Source organism: Ptychodera flava, chromosome 8 (assembly GCF_041260155.1).
Source record: "Ptychodera flava strain L36383 chromosome 8, AS_Pfla_20210202, whole genome shotgun sequence".
Lineage (NCBI taxonomy): Eukaryota > Metazoa > Hemichordata > Enteropneusta > Ptychoderidae > Ptychodera > Ptychodera flava.
Genome location: NC_091935.1, coordinates 1,153,842 through 1,161,919, shown reverse-complemented (window position 1 = coordinate 1,161,919; position 8,078 = coordinate 1,153,842). Strand labels below are relative to the sequence as shown.

Genomic DNA, 8,078 nt, shown 5'->3' with positions numbered 1-8,078 from the left:
CTTTCTAGCTACGACTTTTTAGAAACTTGGGCAGGTAGAGTGGGTGTCTTTTCTGAAAGAATAAACCACATCCTGGTCATACTCTTTCATACGTTCTTTTGGCGAGAATTCTGACATGTTGTAAAATCTCAGAGTTTACCGAACGCAGAGGAAATGTAATGCATGAATTTTGTGAAGACTGACAAAGCTGCTTTCTTTTTTGAACAAATAACAGTGTAAGACCAATGGTATAAGCTTATCTTAGTACAGGACAACAATCTGTTTATTTACAGTTCTGTAGTTAATTCTAGTTGAAGCATGAAGAGGCAAAGTGCAAAATTGCATGTTCACAGAAAAATCAGAAAATCCAAATGGCTAACAGCTGTATCTGTACATTTCAACCAAGTCCTATTCCAGTCTAACTGACCTACTGTGTTGTAGTACTTATAGCTGAATATCCCTTACTCGAAAATATCATGACATTACGACTATATGTGTTATTTTCAACATCGCCTTACTCGTAATCATATAGATATTCTGAAATGTTTTCAATTTGTAGTAAGTTTTATTGCTAAGAAAAACTATGTTGTTTGGTAATTTTGTGGTTGTTTCTCTTCTATCGGTATTGATTTTAAAAGAAGTATAAAATTATTACACATCTTTAGAGATACACTGATAAAAAGGTGAAGTGTTCGTAACTTATTACTATTTTTCACGATTTTAAATTGATGAGATGATTGGATGAATATTGAAACGAAAGGCATAGTATTATAGCGCGATAGTTATGTGGAATTACTTTCCATGTTAATCTTCAAACTCAATTCATTGAAACACTTCTTTAGCATAGTGCAAGCTTCTCCCTGAAACAGAACCAGAAGATTGAGTCATTATTTTATATATTTGCCTTTCCTTGTGTGTCAAAAAATATATGAGGATTCTTGACAGGTTAAATTTCCTAAGCTCGAAATAAATTCTTTCCTTCGCATAGTTCATGTATAGGTGACATCTCTCTTTCCACATTGTGTATCAACAGCAAGACCCGCAGTCCACTTGCGATGCCTAAAAATAGCTTCAACGACACTTTGCTTACATTTTGTTAAATGTTGCAGGCCAGGGTGAGTGTACGTATGATGTTTAATAGCTTCTACGCGCTTCAGCTTGTGAAAATGGTAATATCTAGTGTATCTGAACGTATTCTGATGCATTCTCCTTTAAATACAATGACGAACTATGTGATGGTTGTCAACTTTTGCAATAGACATACACATATACAACACCATGCATGCAGCCTGGCAGTGGTGCATCAAAAATGTGACCCGGTCCTCTTGTAATATTGTATTTCATATAATGTAAACAATACTTGGTAATTCATCGAGCAATAATACTTAAAAGCCCTATAGCTGTATCTTTTAGCAATATTTTTTGTGATTTTACTTCCAAACTAAAACAAGTTCATGGGAATGTACTCATTGAGGGGTGGTTATACAGGTAGAATAAACTGTCCACTGGGACTACATGTGCAATGTTGAGCAAGATAAATAATAAATGTTTGCCCAAACAAAAAATGGCGCCCTCATGCAGATAAAGCAAAAACGCAGTACGCAGTGCATATGTGCATTGGAATCTTCACAGAAACAACAGAGTAGTCCAATATAAGGCATATAGTGCTGAATGTTTTCCACTGGGACACCATATGCTATATTTTCTTTGTAATATTACCAGTTTTTAAAAATGGCGGGAAATCAAAATAACGGTCAAAATTTAAATTTACTTGTCCAATTTTCAGTGGGAAAAGACTATATCCTTTAAATCTGTAGAATTTAAAGAAAACCTGAGAAAATAGAAAGCCTTTTTCAGGTCAACAAATTTCAAGAGTTACAGCTACAGAGGCTATAATACTAATACTTAAGAAAAAAACTTTTTATTAGCTTGGAGGTCTTTGTTGTGTTTCTATACAAATAATCGCCATTATGTAAATCTCTAACTCGCTGTTATTGAGATTTTCACCAAGTTTACACTTTCACTGCTAATTAGCATACTTTTAGTAACTTCATTTGAACGAATTCCGTTTACAGTTGAGAGTGCATCTACACACAGAATACAAATTTTCGGTGAAATGTACAGCAGTTCGCAAGTTTTGCAATTGGAAAGGGAAATTCAAGAAAGACAAATTAAGAGACTAAAAAATAGCAAAAATTATCCCAAAAAATATCATGTAGTAGATTTTCTCAAAATTTGCACAAAACTAATGCAAATCATCCCTAGGATGAATCATCACTGGTCCAATTGCTTTTTGTCAAAGCAATTGGACCAGTGATATCAGAGAAGATTTTTTTTAAAGAAAAGGACTACAATTTGAATAAATCTCAAGTTAGTTTACCCCTATAGGAACATGCATAGCAATTTTCATATCTGTCGAAGTAGCACTTTAAGACAAGATTATATTTTGCCCAGAAATGGAGAAAATTGCCCCAAAAAACAAATACAAAAATTTCACTACAAACATCTGACCAACGTAATACGTTAGATCATGTATATTCAGTTTCGAAACAATCAGACTAGCAGAGAAGATGATTTTCGACCAAACATGGGAATATTTGCCAGAGAAATAAAGTTAACCACAGTGTGGAGAGACTCAACCAGCGTTGCTCCGTTGCATATGCATACCAATTTGCATAGCAATCAGACACTCTGTTTCAGAGAAAATTATTTTTATGACAAAAGAGGGGAAATTGCCCAAGAAATTAAAAAATATAAAAATTTCACCACAATTTGAAGAAAAACAACTTAGGTTACCCCTAGGAAAATACATATCAAGTTTCACAGCAATCGGACACACTGTTTCAGAAAACTGATTTTCTGACTAAAAAGGGAGAAACCGCCTAAAATATAAAATTTTTACAACAATTTGAACAAATCTAACTAAAATCACCTGTACATAAAATTTTAAACTCAATCTGGTATGTGGTTACGGATCTTCAGCGCGTTCGAGGATTTTGTCTTTTTCACCTCATTTGCATATTTTTGACAAAAACATGTTCACTTGAACATATTCTCATCTCTACCCGTTGGTGCCCCTGAACACTAAATACTAGAATGGTAGGTGCTATGATTTTTTAGTTTGTGATGTGGACACCCACACATAAATACATACATACATACATACATACATACACAGAGAGAGACTGACACAGACACAGACACACAAACACACAGACACACAGACACAGACACACATATATATATATATATATATATATATATATATATATATATATATATATATATATATATATATATATATATATATATATATATATATATATATATAAATCGATAGTTCCCTTCTGATGATGATATCCAGTAAAATAAAAAGAAGAAAGGGGGAGCTATCATAAGCTATTATACAGCTTCTGACGAACGTTTCTCAGGAGTCCAATTCAAAGCATGGAGATTCATGTTTCAGATACCTTCATTTGTATGAAAGTCTGAAACATAAATCCCGAAACGGATTTTCAAATTGAAATTTTACGATAAATAGACATCCATAATGACATATCTCTCTACCTTGCAAGGTCAGGGTTCATCGCATTTTTCTTTGCATCCTTAGTCATAACGACCTGCCATCAAAAGCAAAACATTCTTAATATCAGTGAATGTTAAGGACATCAGTGAATATATATATATATATATATATATATATATATATATATATATATGTAGGCACGTTAAAAATTGATAACAAGCAGAAAACATGACTTAGGCGTTACTCAGAGTTTCACACTATATGTGTTCTGTAGCGATCATAAGACGAACACATGTAGCGTGAAACTCTGAGTGAAGCCTAAGCCCTGTTTTCTGTTTGTTATCAAATTTTACTGTAACTCGCTCTGCCATACAATATATTGAACACTGTTTTACACCGTGAAGATTTTCGAACTTTATAGCATATATATATATATATATATATATATATATATATATATATATATATATATATATATATATATATATATATATATATATATATATATATAATATCAGTGAATGTTAAGGACAGCAGTGAATTTATCTATCTATCTATCTATCTATCTATCTATCTATCTATCTATCTATATCTATCTATCTATCTATATCTATCTATCTATATATATATATATATATATATATATATATATATATATATATATATATATATATATATATATATATATATATATATACATGAGTATACAGATGTCCTCGTAGGAAATTAAAGTGCTCGATGCGGAAAGCATAGCCTATTAATCAATAAAACAAATTACATCAAGTACAAAGTCTGTTACAAATATCTGTACTTAAGTTTCATGCATCCTGCAATCTTCATTCTTTTATCGGTTGTGTAACAAGTTCAGTTGATAATGATTATCACTACGTACGACTGAGTGAATTCTCTTATCTAAGAACTTACACTCATAAGCAATCTGCAGATATTTCTTAGGGTCCTTGGCACACGAATTACCGAAGAGGTCGTCTGAGGCTTTCACTTGACAGAAGTTTCTTTCGTCGCACATTGCACTGGTTACAGCAAGGCTTGACAGTGAACTGCAGGGAATACCCTTTACATTGCCGTTCGTACAGATACCATTCTCTTGCCAACCATACATGGCATACAAGATATAAATGGTACCACCGCGTGTACAGGACAATCTAACCTCTTTGTCGTGACATGCTTGTTTTATTATCATATGACCTGCTGAAAGATAAAAAGGTGGGCACAGGGCATTGCACATAAATCGAGAAAGGACAAGATAGGAAGTCCGGAAAACAAAGATAGAAAACATATTCATAACGGTACAGAGTTGTAAAAAGCATACACATTGGCCGAGACTGACCCAACGACATTAGATAGAAGTGCACTGGGTGAAAACGCATACTTTTTCGAAATCACTTGCTCGGTATATGATATTGACTGCTTAAAGGTTACTCTGAAATGATTGAGAATCCTAAGTTTTCTAGGAATTTCAGGCTTAATAAGCGTAACTTATCGATTGTTAAAGATCATCTAATGTAACAACTTTCGGAATTGTCCTAGGGACATTGCCATTAAAAGAAGTGCGATAGATTTGTAATCAATATTAAGACGCAAAATGATGTATACAATTCACACATCTGTATATAAGTTTCTAGATTGAGACTAATATTAATAAAAATGACCTGATTCGACCAAGGTTAGCTGAACAGCTACATAGATCAGCACGAGGCACACTGGTATCTTCATTTTTATCGCCGTCTGAGATAGTCTGTGTGAGAGAGAGAGAGAGAGAGAGAGAGAGAGAGAGAGAGAGAGAGAGAGAGAGAGAGAGAGAGAGAGAGAGAGAGAGAGAGAGAGAGAGAGAGAGAGAGAGACAGACAGACAGACAGACAGACAGACAGACAGACAGACAGACAGACAGACAGACAGACAGACAGAGACACAGAGAGAGACAGAGACAGACAGACAGACAGAGAGACAGACAGAGAGAGGCAGACAGACAGAGGCAGAGACACACAGAGAGACAGAGACAGACAGAGACAGACAGAGAGACACAGAGAGACAGAGACAGAGAGAAAGAGACAGACAGACAGACAGACAGAGTCAGAAAGATTAAAATAAGGAAATTACAACATAAAGGTGAGTTTCTACATAACAATTCTAGTGATTTCGAGTTTTCAATATTGGGAAATGTGCAAGTATAAGTAACAATATTACTTTTGTTCGATCGGCATCCAAATCGTTCACAAATTGATTCAGTCGTTTCTTTATACCTAAAGTTAGGAGCATAAGAGGTCGGAACTGTACAGAAGAGGGTGTCTTCTACGTATTTAGTATGTTGTGCTCTATGCAGCCTCGGTTTGATAAAAAGAGAATATACTGTAATTATTCGTCACCTGAAGATGTTTACTATATTTAGTAAATTCCCAAATTTTCCACTGCGGGGGTATTTTAATACATTGACGCATAGGATGTACCATGAGAATAAATTTTAGAACCTTCAAATCTCAGATAAATCTTTTCTTGCATTGAGCTTGCATATATGTTCCCATTTTGAAACACACGTAAGGGGAAATATAGCTCTTCAAAAGTTTCCCATCCGCGTTAAGTCCACATAGACGACTGTCAAAAATACGCACAAATGTAAGGTGATGTACAGTAATTTCGTATTACTCCACATTTCCTATCTGTATTACAACTAATGATATTTTACTATCTTGTTGATTACAGTGTGAACAAGTTTCAAAACTGTCATTTTAATTTTAGTGTGAGTGTCGCGCAGTGACATGACAATTTCCAATGATATTTCAACAAAACGAGGTGTGTTATCTCGGTGCCAATCATGGAATTTATAGTCCAAGAGCTGCTTCTAAAATCAATGAATTAAATATTAACGCCTGAAGTCTTGTTCCTTTATTTTTGAAAAGACATATTTAATACAATCGTTGAAAACTATTAAAAACTTTAAGTTTGTTCGGACGTTCCCAGATATGTCTTATAGGACTAAGTGTCCGTCTCTGAGATACGCAAAGGGATTCGTAAATGGCAAAAAAAGATCAATTGTCCTTATTTTTGTGTCAAATAAATTAGTAATCACGGTAGTTTTGCGCGTTTTTCATTGCTTGTATCGTGTTGGGAGTGCCTTGGTCTCAGCACAGGTTTCTTGTCGCCATTGTTTATTTCACTTCAATATGTTTGACCATGATATATATTGCCAATAAAGATTTATACTTCGCCTTATCCACAGGGCACAGAAGTCAGTCCCCTGGACTGGGGGAGGGGTAGGGAGGGATGGTTTTTTATGCAACAGTTTACTTTATTTGATTTTATTAATTTTTACTGTGATATTTCAACTAAAGAGTTCAACTCGAAACTGCTTTCTTTATTACTACAAATCCATATCTCTCCAACTTGTGTATACACCATTGTAATTGCTCCGAAAACATTGCCAACTTGCTAATCCGCTGTCCGTATCAGCGCATTATAATAATTGATTGAGTCAACACCACAGCCGTCCCACACGCAGTAAAATAAGCATTTTTATTTTACCACGTGTTGGACGGCTGTGGTGTAGCTGATAGTTTGCCATTTTAATAATATTTCAGGAATTCCCAGGTACGATGTGACGCAACAGTTTTCGCCAAAAGAAAGACTATGTCAGTGGTCTGAAATTTCAAAAAGAATGCTAAAATTGACCTTTGAACCTCAGTCGCATCGTTAAGTTCGATGCAGTGTTAGGCAGTCGACCAGCGCCACTTTTGCAAGGCCACTCGCTCGGAAGAGTTTGAATACACCTCATATACGTCATCAAGTTGACTTGGTTTCAGTCTGCTTTTGTGAATGTTTGAGTGGACTGAACACGATGATTTGTGTTCAGGTTTCACATGAAATGTATGAGTGGGGAACGTGATGATTAGGGTGGATGCGATACAGGCGTGTTTCACCCGTAATCCGTTGAAAGCCGGGGTTGAAAGTCAGTAGCATCACAGGGGGCTGTCTACATGTCCGTCCCCAGGGGTGGGTAGGTTTGTCGTTATATCGCTAGTAAAGATATATTCTACCAACCTTTGGTGTTTCGGTCTTAACTTAGCACTGCCCTTAACAATCTTGCGTATACGTTTTGTCAACATGCTGCGTCTATTATCTGATGAATTTGAGTGCCTAATTAGCCAAAGTAATCAAGGGTAAATTACTAATCTGTGGACGCTCTCACCAGATTATCACCGGATTAAATATGACAAAGTCAATAACGAACGCACCAGCAAGGTATACCTTGCTGGTGCGTTCGATATCGACTGTGTCGAACGCACCAGCAAGGTATACCTTGCTGGTGCGTTCGATATCGACTGTGTCAAATTTAATCCGGTGATAATCTGGTGAGAGCGTCCACAGATTAGTAATTTACCCTTGATTACTTTGGCTAATGAGGCACTCAAACTCATCAGATAATAGACGCAGCATGTTGATAAAACGTATACGCAAGATTGTCAAGGGCAGTGCTAAGTTAAGACCGAAACACCAAAGGTTGGTAGAATATATCTTTATTAGCGATATAACGAAACACCTACCCACCCCTGGGGACGGA

General features: G+C 35.5%; 1 long non-coding RNA gene across 1 annotated transcript; it reads right to left on the bottom strand.

The window, feature by feature from the left end:
- Positions 1-310: 310 nt before the first annotated feature.
- Positions 311-4,578, bottom strand: LOC139138148 (uncharacterized). Its single transcript, XR_011553538.1, has 3 exons — positions 4,430-4,578; positions 3,547-3,599; positions 311-839 (listed from the first exon to the last, which is right to left on the bottom strand). It is a non-coding gene; the product is annotated as an uncharacterized lncRNA (long non-coding RNA).
- Positions 4,579-8,078: the final 3,500 nt, after the last annotated feature.